Source organism: Chelonia mydas, chromosome 1, assembly GCF_015237465.2.
Source record: "Chelonia mydas isolate rCheMyd1 chromosome 1, rCheMyd1.pri.v2, whole genome shotgun sequence".
Classification (NCBI taxonomy): Eukaryota; Metazoa; Chordata; order Testudines; family Cheloniidae; genus Chelonia; species Chelonia mydas.
This window is the reverse complement of record NC_057849.1, coordinates 272,322,931-272,336,498: the sequence shown is the minus strand read 5'-3', so window position 1 is coordinate 272,336,498 and position 13,568 is coordinate 272,322,931. Positions and strand designations below refer to the sequence as shown.

Sequence of the window (13,568 nt, the reverse complement as noted above, 5' to 3'; positions counted from 1 at the left end):
ATGAGAATTGGTAATTATGTGTACTTAGCACTGTAAATGCACTTTTTTGTTGGGGTTTTAGCAAGGGTAACTCAGTTCTTATTCCATGTTTGCACTGTATCAGAAATCTAAATGGTGACACCAAGGAGATAAGTGGTACCGGTAACTGCTGTTGCTGGCTGCCCATACAATGCCTCAGCTGTTTTCTTTGCCAACTTTATCCCTCACAAATAACTTAGATTTCTCTAAAAATGAAAAGGAGAACTTGTGGCACCTTAGAGACTAACCAATTTATTTGAGCATAAGCTTTCGTGAGCTACAGCTCACTTCATCGGATGCATACTGTGGACTTTCCACAGTATGCATCCGATGAAGTGAGCTGTAGCTCACGAAAGCTTATGCTCAAATAAATTGGTTAGTCTCTAAGGTGCCACAAGTTCTCCTTTTCTTTTTGCGAATACAGACTAACATGGCTGTTACTCTGAAATCTAAAAATGAAGTGAGCAACAAACAGGATACACCAAACATCACATTTGGCAGAAATCTGGGTGATAGATGCAAACTTGTCAAGCAAGCTATACTAGTAAAACTAATGGAAAACATGAAAGGTAGCCTGGCTAGATCGAGGGGCAGAGAGAAGTGATGGGATACAACCCCTTTTACTTCTAAGTTGCTTGCATGAATCCAGTCCGGGGCAATAGTGACCAAAAATCATTATCATCCTATAGTTTCCCAATGGACACAAGAACAATTTCACATTACAAAAATAGAAAATATTGATTAACTTGTATGTTCTGCCAGCACAGGGAGAAGAGAATAGATTCTGAGCATCAGTTTCTATTAATACTTAGTATGAAATACCTTTTACTTAGTTTCCTGTATTTTCATGGTTCATCACAGTGTCATTTATCCAGTATGATTCCTGAGCAAGTCCACTTCAAGAGTGTCTCTTTCTGTCCCCGCCTGTACAGGGTAGACAGGCAAGCCTCATACGGGGAAAGCAATCGATTTGCAGAGTCTTCACTTTGCTGTTTTTATATCTTTTAATCTGTAGTCAGTTGTACTGATGATCTCCAATTCCTACAGCTTTATCCTCTTCATTTTCAAGGTCAAGCACTTAGCGACCTGATCCCTAAAGCTTTTTACTTGATAAAACTATTGTATCATGACATGTACCCAAATATTTCGGAACAACTTCAACATTCCATGAAAACATAGAATCATAGAATATCAGGGTTGGAAGGGACCTAGTCCAACCCCCTGCTCAAAGCAGGACCAATACCCAACTAAATCATCCCAGCCAGGGCTTTGTCAAGCCTGACCTTAAAAACCCTCTACATGTTGAAAGTCTTCTTAAGTAGGTCTTCAGAACGGAGGACTGAATAATTTAAGCATCTTTGTTTTTATGCAGAGTGTTGTGCCTTCTTGTCAAAGACTCTCAAAGCATGTTGAAAATTCAATGTATTAAATATTAATAGTTCATAAAATTGGGCTAACAAGTGACTGGCTTAAGATCTTACACAGATCCTTGATTCCTGATTTCTCTACTCAGTTATACCACTATGCTTGGGTGTATACATACAGTATATTCAAAATATTTTAATTATTTTATAGATATATAAGCAAATATTTTATATACACAAGAGATGCATAAGGCTCTAAGGGATTAATGTATTATACTACCATTATTGGACACCCAAGCCATCACTTTATTAGCTGACTTTGACATGTGGCTTAATTTGTCCTCACTGAAGGAGAACACATTGAGCCTCTGGAGAAAACCATAATTCTCCTTTCCAGATGTAACCTGAAAGGAGGACAGCAACAGAAACATCACCTAAATTCTAGAGCACCAATCACTCTTATTGACACAAAAAGGTATAATTTGCACCCTTTCGCAAGCCAGGAAGAATCTGTCCTGAATTTCTAAATTCTGTGGGATCCTATTGAAGTTAATCCCACTGAGAAATGTTTAGTAAGGCTGGGTACATAGACTGGATAAAATATGAACAGACCTTCAAAACCCAAACACAAAGTGAACCCTTTTCAATAGCTCAGAGTGCCCCTACTTCTTTATTATCTTCATCAGCCATAACTACCAAAACTGGTAGTGCCAATATATCATGAGAAGTGCTGTTACAATATTCCCTGCTCAACAATAAATTGAAAAACTGAAATTGCATGAAGAATTTGTGTTGTGAGACTGAGTCCGGTTTTTTGTAGCCCAGCTATTCAAATAGGGATTCCAAAGACAAGGTTAGGATGCTTATCCGAATGCATCAGAACAAATATCCAAATAACAGGTTTGCCCATTATTAGTTTGTAGCCACTGCAGTCTGCTGGCTGAGAATAATCTTTCAGCCTTAGTTCAACTCCAAATTTAACTCACTATTTGTTACAAATACTGTTAATTTTTAGTCATGGGTCTTATTTTTGACAGGCGGTGCTTTTTCTTAGATAAGTAAGGAGACCCATTGATCTATACAGTGGGGGAGTATCATATGAGTTGATTTAACAAGCACAAGATGGATACAGACTAAGTGATTTCATCTAGATACTCTTAGTTTTAAAGAAAGAGAAAATTGAAAGAAACAACCAAGACAGCATGAAATAAGCTTGATTGTTATTTAAAATCCTCATAATGTCAGAATACAAAGTGTACAAAACACATGCAGTGAGGGGAAAAAATCCCTTCTTTTTGATGGAAATTACACTCTGTGGGTGACTAATGTTTACTGTGTAATTAGGCAGCACGGAGCCCTTATTGACTAGTGGAGAGATGATCAATTTTGCCTTCTTTTGGAGAAGCATCAGAGCTTATATAAAATACCACCTGAAATGATACATATTAAGGAAACTTAATCTCATTGTTGCTTGAATTTGTAGCGCTTTATTGTCTTTGTGATACCCAGTGGGCTCTGATTCAGTAGAAAAAAAATCTTGGCTTTTTGTTTTGAGGATTTTTTATTTAAATGCAAATTAAAAGCAAAATATAAAGTTAACTTACTAGAGTCTGAGGTCTGTGTCTTGCAAACAAATTATGTTTTATACTTTGGGGTATGTTTTCAATAACTAGAACCCTTTTTCATCTCATATTTCATCAAATTTTAAAGAAAAATATTTTTGACTTAAAACCAAATATCTGAGAGAAACTTAAGACATAATTCAGGAAAAGAAGCACCCAGCTTCTATGCAAACAGGACATCCATGAAAGATCATATAAGTTGATCTTCTAAGAGCTTCTTCAGTCATACATCCTGATTCTAATCTCACTTAAATATATTTAATTCTCATTGATTTATGTAGGCACTACACGCAGGTAACTCAATAAAAGAGAGCCAGTCCAATGTTCTAGGCAACTGAGAATTTTGGAAGTATGAACATTTACAAATGAAACCATCAATGACTCCAGGATCAAATCGAAGAATGCCCCCAAAAACATAAGAATGACAAAAATCCCCAGTCCCACACCACTACTACCTGTCACCCATCTCCTCACAGGCAAGGGAGGAAAGATGAGCCTTGAAGTGAGCCCTGAAGGCTAACAAACAGGCTGCTTTGAACCAAAGGGAAGTTTAATATGCTCTTCCTGATAAAGGACAACATGCTGTATTTTAGTTGGTCAGGCCCAATGTTTTTCTGAGGAAAAGATGTTCTCCAAGGGATTCATCACATTTAAGGGCTACCCTAAAAAAAAAAAAAAAAGCAGGAGGGTGTAAGATAAAACAAAGAGGGCCTATTTTATCTCACATTTTCCCAATAGTTGCTTTTCCTGCTACGTCTCTTTTCACTCTCTTGATCTGCATGTTATGCTCAGTTTGCTCATCAGCTGAATGGTGCGAGACTTATCCCCAGGTTTTGACTAACTTCTTCCTGATGTGTCTCTTTCAATCTCTTACTTTTGGCCCTTCATTTACAACAGTCTCCTTGCTCAGGCACCTGCTATGAAGCAACCAGGGGCTAAATTCTGCACCTGTGCAACCCCATTGAGCCAAATTTACATCACTATTTTTGTTTTGCATATGAAGATTTGTAACAAAAGAGAAGGAAGACAGCCCTTTCCTTGCTCCATGAAATCATCCCATTAGCCAGCTTTTTCATAGAAATGTACAGAGCTAAACACTGGAGCTTTGAGCCTGACGTGGTACTATTACTGGAAGAGGTGGGAAAATAGGCTTTTCTAAATGAAAACTAAAACTAATCTGATAGATTAAGAAAGATTTGAATGAGAGATAAACATCTATTAGTACCATTCATTGGTTACAATAACTCAGAATATGAATTTAGAAATAAGAGGCATTGAGTGTAAAGAAAATCCAATGTCTTCCACATCTCTGCAACACTGAAAATTAAGGTAACTGTTTTTTCATCAAATCTGCTGTTTACTAGCAATTAGCCTACATTCCTGCTCTCTGGTGTAGTTATTAATGCCAGAGCATGGTGCATTCATCACATAACAGACAATGGAACAATTATCTTCATAATACAATTTTTGTGTGAAAATTAAAATGAGAGAGGCAATCACATATTCATCCTTACCTGTCACATGAGAATGGGACTTGATTTATCAGGAAGAAGCAAAAGTCTTTCTACAGAATCCATTCTGTGGTGTCACACAAAAACAGTATCCCGAAATGGTTCTAGTAATCTCTTTCATGGCACCAACCTTCAAGAAGAGGAGGGAGTTTTAAGAGGCATAAATTAAAGATCTCCTTGGCCATAGATGGATTTGCTGAGAGGATTTTTTGCTTCAGCTCCAGCACCTATTCTATATTCTAAAGCACTTCAATAAGCTCTGAAAGTCTGCATTAGATGTAGGCAGTGACAGTATCTCATTTTGTGGGAGCAGACTTTAACTTTAAACAAAAAACCAGGATTCAGGAAAGCCTGAGATAAATAAAAGTTTAAATTCTTACTGTTGAAGCTCTTTTACTAAAACTTTCTCTGCAGTCTTCATGAGGAGAATTGTAAAGCATTCCAGAGTCTCTTGTGAAAATATCACCCTCTCCAATACATAGCACCTCCACAGTTCTTTCAAACCAAATGTATGGATGTTTGTTCTGGTAAATACATGATACTAAAAAAATTGTTGCTATGTGCTGTGTATGAATATATTAAGAAATTAAGATGTCTAGGTTACAGAGACTGGTTAGGAAAATTGCTGCATTTGTAGAGCAGATCATGGATAGAGCCACCTTGATATATCGGGAAAAAGAATACAGTAGGAAAAAAGTAAGTTTGACTAAGTGCTGTTCCCATTTTATAATTTCATTCATTGAATCAGAAAGAAGAAAAAATATATAGTATGGCTTTAGTGACCAAACACACACCATGATTATTAGATTTGAATAAATTGTTAACTATCAATTTACTAGTATCGGGGGGTAGCCATGTTAATCTGGATCTGTAAAAGTGGCAAAGAGTCCTGTGGCTCCTTATAGACTAACAGACGTATTGGAGCATAAGCTTTTGTGGGAGAATACCCACTTCGTCAGATGTATGTAGTGGAAATTTCCAGAGGCAGTTATAAATATGCTAGCATATTTATACCTGCATATGCTAGCATATGTATACCTGCCTGCATATTTATACCTGCATATGCTAGCATATTTATACCTGCTTGCATATTTATACCTGCATATGCTTGCATATTTATACCTGCCTCTGGAAATTTCTACTACATGCATCTGACAAAGTGGGTATTCACCCACGAAAGCTTATGCTCCAGTACATCTGTTAGTCTATAAGGTGCCACAGGACTCTTTGCCGCTTTTATCAATTTACAAATAACCCATAGGCTGCACAGTGTTCATAAGCTGGTCACACAATTATGAATAATGACTAAATTTGTGAAAATCGGAGTCTATTTGGAAATAGTTTGTGAACAAGAAAAAGAACAAAGAAACGTTTTCCCAGAAGTAGTTATAGGGTGAAGCCAGTGGGAGCTTTGCCATTTTCTGTGGATCCAGAATTTCCACCCATGGCTATTCCATTCCCCCATTCTCGGCTTATTTCCCGGATAAGCAGAGGGAAGGAATTGATCTCTACAGAGGTGACATATATTACTTGTGATGTTAAAGCAGAATCTTTAGTACATCTTAGAGAGACTTTGCCACTGTAACACAAGGAAACAAACTTCATTCCAGGACACGTTATTCCAAACTACTAAGAGGAACTTGCATGTAGTTAGCACAATGAACTCAATTGTTCACAAATCAGTACCTAGGTCCATAAATGCCCAATTGTCCGACCTAAAAGCCAATGTGAGAATCTATATGGTGGATTTGGCCATCCTGCTGAAGATCTATATACTTGACAATTAGGTCCACTATCATGGACAAGGGATTTCCAAGGAATTACAGCAGTGTGATTCAGAACCATATGAACTTGAAATATTTGTTACATGTTTCTACCTGTTTTTTAAGTCTGCCTTAATAGGTGTGGCATGAGCCCACTTTTTTCAATCTGCACATTTTGTATTATGCTTTGCATGAGTTAACAACAATATTTACTGAGGTAAATATCAACTTCAAACAAAGTAAGAAAACACAGCACAGAACCTTTTCTATACACCTTGCTTACAGGATTACCTTTGATACAATCACTGCATCCAAGTCTCCCACTCCATGTTTTTTACTGTAAGTGCAGAACTGCTCTTCCTCCATACTATCCACCATCTTCTATATTAGCTTATCTTCTTTAATAATGGCCTTAAAGTGGTGCACTTTATTTTAGGCTATCAATTCCGATTCGTTTTGAGCTGTGGAAGCATATTACCAAATGGTGCCACCATGCCGAGATATCAAAGGAGTCAAAAAGCATGGTGTACTTTATGCAAAAACTATTCTCATCTAAGAAAAGCTTAGGATAGCTTCTGATACTTCTAAGGGGAGACTTCCCTTTAACTTACACATTACAGGTTGTGATTCCTGACTATGAGAGCCCCAATTAGATATTGCAAACATGTCAAGCATACAGCAGGTATGGCCACTAGTGGGGAGACTCTGCTGAACCGAGTGTGTGGCTGCCAGTTGGCAAAAATGGCTAATGAAGAAGTGGAGATTAGCACCATCATGTTACCACAGAAAGGGGAAGAAAATCCAAATGAAGTTGGCTTCAGAATGAAGTGTTCAATGCAGCTCCTAGTGATTTGATTATGAGAAGCTACACTGTAGATCACCTGGCTGCCTATGTGCAGCAAAGATCTCCCAGTACCAGTTTGTATCTTAGCTGCCACATGATCTGAAGCCACACAACTGAAACTAGCAATAGGAGTGGAGGGGAGGTTGTTAGACAAACTCAGGAGTCAGAGTCTCACTCCCACTCTGGCCACTTTATGTCAGGTAAGAGGGTCAGGGCAGGGTAAAGGGGCTGTAAAAATCTTTGATCTTTCTAGGAGACAATTTGTCCCCAGTACAGGAAGTGGGGGAGACAGCTGAAGGCTGTTCTCCAAGGACCTCCTCACAAGTCCCAGCATAAGGGACATGCGAGGTATGGGGCCACAGCAGATAACATTGAAGAGATTCTGGCTGCCCATAGAAATCCAGGCACAAGCTGCCATAATGTAGCCCTAGGGACCCCTCTAAGTTACACTACAAGCCATTCTAGCCCTCCCTCTGCCCGAAAAAGCCCAGAATCAGGAGGTGCAAAGATGGTTGAAAGCCACCTCAGGCCCTTCACCTTGCCCTGGTCTCAGAGTTCTTTGCTGTGCCTGTTAGACAACACAAAATCTCATGCCACAGAGGTAAAGACATATATGTGACTGGAATTTGGTATGGTATAAAAACTGAATCAACAGGAGTGTACTGAAACTGGACTAAACGTAACTTCTAGGGATACTTTATCTATGTATAACGAAAAACCACAGAGACACCACAAAGATACGATAAGCCTGCCTGAAACAGAAGAATGTGTTTGGCAACTTCTTTGTTTGTTTTTAATATTGTATTGAAGTGGGTATGTACCCATAAAACAATAATTATAGAGACAGGAAGTTATTGTGTCCTTGCTTCATTGAGCTAATGCACAGGTTGGTAAATTCTGCTGGAGGGAACATAGTAGGGCAGGGATTGGCAACCTTTGGCCCACGGCCCGCCAGGGTAAGCCCCCTGGTGGGCTGGGCTGGTTTGTTTACCTGCCACGTCCACAGGTTCAGCCAATCGCAGCTCCCATTGGCCGCGGTTCGCTGCTCCAGGCCAACAGGGGCTGCGGGAAGCAGGGGCCGGTACGTCCCTTGGCCCGCGCTGCTTCCCACAGCCCCCATTGCCCTGGAGCGGTGAACCACAGCCAGTGGGAGCAACGATCGGCCGAACCTGCGGACGCGGCAGGTAAACACACTGTCCCAGCCCGCCAGGTGACCAGACTCCCAATTTTATAGGGACAGTTCCGATTTTGGGGGCTTTTTCTTAGATAGGCACGTATTACCCCCCCACCCCCTGTCCCGATTTTTTACACTTGCTATCTGGTCACCCTAGAACACACTGCGGTCACAGCCTCACCACAACTACAGGGAGCCCAAAAATCAAAGAAAGAGGACGAAGAAAATGAGGAGGAGAAGAGCAGCTGCTGTTGAAAATGTTGTGCGGTAAGCACATGACTGAGCCATAAAACACACTACACGAAGGGAGAACAGGTCTCAGCGTACGGAAGTCTTAGAGTGAATGGCCCTTTCACAACTGGGTGGTCCCTCTGGGATAAGACGTTAGTAATCTAAACTATACCTTACTATTAAAATGGCTCATAAGTTGTTGTCTTAGTCATTAATTAAATCATAAGACCACTAAATAAACTAACTGACAGCTTTGTCAAATAGGGATTTGATTATAAAGCTTTAATCTTGGCAATGCCACTTGAAAAGAAACTTTAAACTGTGCCCATAAGTGTATAGACTCAATAAAACTCAGGCTTTCCACTTATTAATAACACTTCCCTTACTTAAGGGGTTTCCTTTTCTTAAGCTGTTTGCACATTTGAGCCATTATCCATTTTGTATGTACTTAGGAGAAATATGCACTCCCCAGGGCCAGATCCAAAGCCCTATTGAAGTCAATCTGAGTTTTTCCATTAACTTCAGTGGGCTTTGGATTAGGCTCTAAATAAAGTTGTGCAATATCACTTGTTTTCTAATGGGGGGAAATAAAGAACAGTAGTGTGAATGCTTTTCAGGGAACAACACTGTATGTATGATTGACTACAAAGTCTTCATATCCATCTAAAAAGTACGCTTGTTTTGTGGAATGGATGAAACAGCAAGATAGTAAAATGCCTCCAAGTCTTCCCCCTTTACCATTGCTTCCTGACTCTTTTCTTTTAATTTGTTCTTCTCTTAGATTTATATTTCCAACCTTATTTTGTATACAGTATGTAGTGGTGGCTAAACCACCTTCCTCCATGTGGAGTGAGACAGAATCTTTAATAGAAGCTGATAGCTTGATCTTTTAAATATTGTTTTGATCTTTTTAATGCCATTCTAATTTATTATTTTCAGCTTCAAACAAGAAGAGTTGTTCGAAAGGCAATTAAACACGAGTCTGACCATGTTTTGCTCTAAAGATGTTCCATTGGATGTAAAAAGATTTGACGATGCTGAACTTTTTTATTCTATGTATTTATTGTTGAGTGTAATTAGCCTACAGGCTAGAAATTATACGACTACCTAGGTTTTTATCCAAGTTCTCTGAAAGGCTCTATAGCTATATCTTGGCTGAGCGTTTATTGATGTAGTTAACAGGACAACTCTCAAAACAGAGTGGAGATTCTTCTTCAGCTCAATTGGTGGGGATATTCTATTTTAGAGGTCCCTATTCAATCCTTAGATATGGCCTCAGAACGCAAATTCAAATCAGGTATGCTATGGAAATATGATCCTGAAAAGAGCAGTTGGGCAGCAGGTCATGAGACTTAGAATGAGATAAGGACTGGGCACTGGGGCTTTTGCCCTCTCTAGTACATTTGGATAAAAAGAGCCTGCCACAGAAGCAGTCAAGGTGTGGGGTAGGGCGTGGCTGCATACCTTGTTATTTCCTTTTTTCTTCTCACTGATGTAGTAACTTGAGATGTGGTCATTCATATGGCTAATAAGAATATCCTGAGCTATTATTGCTATTTCTAATTTTTTTTTTGAAACCTCATGTTTCAGGGCTTAAGCCAATAGCTGCTAGAGCTCAGGATGAGCTCTACTATGAATAGCTGATGAACCCACATTTGCCTACTGCAGGGTTCTTACATCTTGCTCTGAAGCATCTGGTGTTGGCCACTGTCAGAGACATGATACTGGACTAGATGGACCTCTGGTCTGATCCAGTCTGGCAATTTGTATAATACTGGGATACTGAAGCCTAGTTCATTCTTATGGGGGGGAAAGTGTGAGAAACTGGCTATTGGTATCTGCAAAGACAGATGCTGCTTCAGAAGATAGGCCATAAAGCCCTGCAGACAAACATACTGGAGGGCTGGAGGAAAAGAAAAGGCCAAGAAACCTGAATGGAAAGAGGGCCCCCCCAATGGAACCTCTCTGCCTCTACAGAGGCAGAAGGCTAGGTTCTAAATGAGGATAAATATATGCGTGTGTGCCAGCAGGAGGAGCTAGCCAGTGACCCAAGGTGAAGCAAACCCAAGAGGCTTCTCCACTTACAAGTCATGGAATCAAGCTCAGGGCTCCATTGTGTTAGGTGTTATTGAGACACAGAGCTGCTTAAGAAATTAACCTTTCCAACCTAAAATTCAATATCTGAAAGAAAATTAAATTTTGGAAAAATGATTTAAGGATCTTCAGACAACTGTAGACAGTTCCACACATCCACATATTTGTATGATATATGAAACAAAAGTGATATATTAACAAAATTCTGCAATACCTTTCTCCACACTGACAGACTGGTTTACACAAACAGGAAAAAACCCACAGACTCTTTGAAACTCTAAAAGGATGGAGATCTGAAAAGTACTTTGATTTTTCCCCTCCTTTCTTTGAAGTTTTTGGCAATGACTGGGTGGCCAACTCAGACTGATGCATGACGACCTTGACCTGACTCTGAGGCTCTAGATAGACATCTTTTTTCTGCAGCCCTTTGGCACAGCTTTATGAAAAGTTATGCTCTTCAGTCTTTAATTTATCATCCACAGTTGGATATCTAGGAAACCCCTTGCAGAACCTTTCTACTTGAGATCTACAGATTTCCTCTGCAGTGAGTCATTTCCTAAGCAAGTCTGAATTTTGCTGATATTGAAGCTGGCTTTAGCATGTTAAAACAGTTGAAGTGCCTTGCCTGGAGTATCATAGTTGTAAAAGTAATCACATCATGTTTGTTGAAATATTTATTAACTGCCTACTGATAATGGCTGGGCTGGAGGCATGATAGAGATCAACATCTAAATATCTTGCTTGTTTAACCCCTGATCTTGCAACTGGTGGAGCATGGGAATCCCTCTTCTTGTTCACAGATCTTCATTGACATCAGTGGGACTCTGCAATGGTTCAGGAACCCCTGGCAGTCATTTGCGGGACTGGAATGGTCATTTGTTGGTTGTTTATTTAGTCTACTTTGAGTAGTTGCAAACCAGAGCTGGCTGGAAAATGGAAATCCCTGTCTGCAAAAAATTTTACTTTTTAAAATAATAATATTAATAATAATAATAATAATAATAACAATAATAGCAACGACAACAACAACAATCCCAAATCATGACAAGAAGTCAGAACATGAAATTGTTCTCAGGAAGGGATTTCTAGAAAAATTCAATTTTCAGAAAACCAAAACCAGATTTTTTTCAGCTTTCCAGCTGCCTGTCTGGAAGGCTCTTCTCAGTTTCAGTCTCTCCTGCAGGAAAATTTCAATTTAGCAAAAGTGGCATTTTTGTCAGAAAATCATTCTTATGGAAAATTCCCAACTAGCTCTAGCTTCTTTTGGAAGACTATGCTACAATCTACTAGTTACTATAAGAAAAGAGGGTTTTTTCCCTGACGTTCAGCCTTTTTCCTCCTTTTAGATTATTCTAGTTGCAACTTCCTAAACAATTCCACTTCCTTCTTGGTATTTACACTCTTCAAATACCTGTACCTAATTATGGCCTTGATATGTCTTAGTTATAGCTTCTGTGTATCATATATATTTTGTTTCATCTCACAGGTCCCCAGAATCCTTTCTTTTTTCCTCCGGAACTCTAGTATGCCTTTTTTTCCTCTCTATTTTTTTAAAAGGATAAACAGAATTGTTTCCTCCCATAGATATTAAAAAAGAGAACAGTAGATATAAAGACTAAGGGGGTGTAGAAGCAATGGGGCAGTATAGGTTATGAATTTCAGTAAGTAAACATACTGGTTGAGATTTTCAAAGAGGAATTACTTAGCTGGGAGACATGTAGCTAAATCCCATGTACTACTTTGGAAATCTAAACCATTGTTATTACTAAAGTTATATCAGTTATTTCTAAAATCTATTCACCCCTCTTTGTCCAGCATTTCTCTAGTAGTTCAGTTCTTAACTATACGCTGTAAGTTGGTCCATTATTTTAATGGAACATTATTTCTTTAGATAGTATTTCTGTGATCATAGTAAAGACATACCTTTGTACATGGCAGTCACAACAATTTAAAACAGGTATCAATATTTGTTTAATTTCAGCTAATGAGGATATTTTTCTAACAACAACATGAATTTGGGGATGTGAAAGGGAACACTCACCACCAGTGCTGCCCCATGGTCAGGCAGGAGTGTGGCAGTTTGGGGAATGCCTGGGAGAAAGTCATTCTTACTACCACTTTGCCCTGTGGTGTTCTGTCCTTTCAGGGACGCATCCCAATATAAAGAAACCAATAAAAAGGAGGTCTTCAGGGTAAGCAATAGATTCAGGGCTCCCCACCTTGTATTTTAAGACTCTTCCTCAGGTAGGTTCCCCACAATGGGATAAACTTCCGGTTGATATGGGAGCTCAGGCCCACCCTCTCCACCTGGCTCCAATTCAGGGCCCAATGATAGGCAGCTAAGTCCTGCACCCTCAGGTGCTATGCAGCTGCCTCCCTGGATCACTTCCTACCAGATCCCTTTCTTCCCACAGAGCAAAGTAAATAACTGAACACAAAGATAGTGTCTAACCTTCAGAGAGTTGCAGGTCCCTTCTTTACAGGCTTGGTCAGATGACTATAGACAGGCCACTAGCAGCAAGAGCTCCTGTGGTGTTCCTTTCCAGGAGTACAGATCAGCTCACCTCCATCTTCTGCCAGCCAGTGAGCTACTCAGCTCCCCTTTTAGAGCTCCCCCTTCAGCCTGTGCAGGCTTTGCAGCTGCAGTGGGATGGGGTGGCCTGATCCCAGATCATCTCCTTAACCCCTTCCTCTCAAGCATGCTTTTGTACACCCCATCACAGGAAAATAGAGCTCTTGTAGTAGTTCTTGCATTTATTTATTTATTTTAAATATTTACTCAGGAGCCCTTCAATTTAGGACAGTGTAAGAAACCTGGAAGTATTCCCCATACCATGGCAATTTAAACACTTATCCTAATTCTCCACTTGTTTCTTTCCATGAGAAGGAACTTGTGTTCTAGTGCCTGATTTTACACCACTGGAATCAACGGAAGTTTTGCCATTCA

At 39.6% G+C, this 13,568-nt stretch overlaps 1 long non-coding RNA gene across 1 annotated transcript; it reads right to left on the bottom strand.

Moving 5' to 3' along the window:
* Positions 1–2,891: 2,891 nt before the first annotated feature.
* Positions 2,892–13,199, bottom strand: LOC122462277. Its single transcript, XR_006284747.1, has 3 exons — positions 13,074–13,199; positions 4,519–4,645; positions 2,892–3,666 (listed from the first exon to the last, which is right to left on the bottom strand). It is a non-coding gene; the product is annotated as an uncharacterized LOC122462277 (long non-coding RNA).
* Between the last annotated feature and the right edge of the window lie 369 nt (positions 13,200–13,568).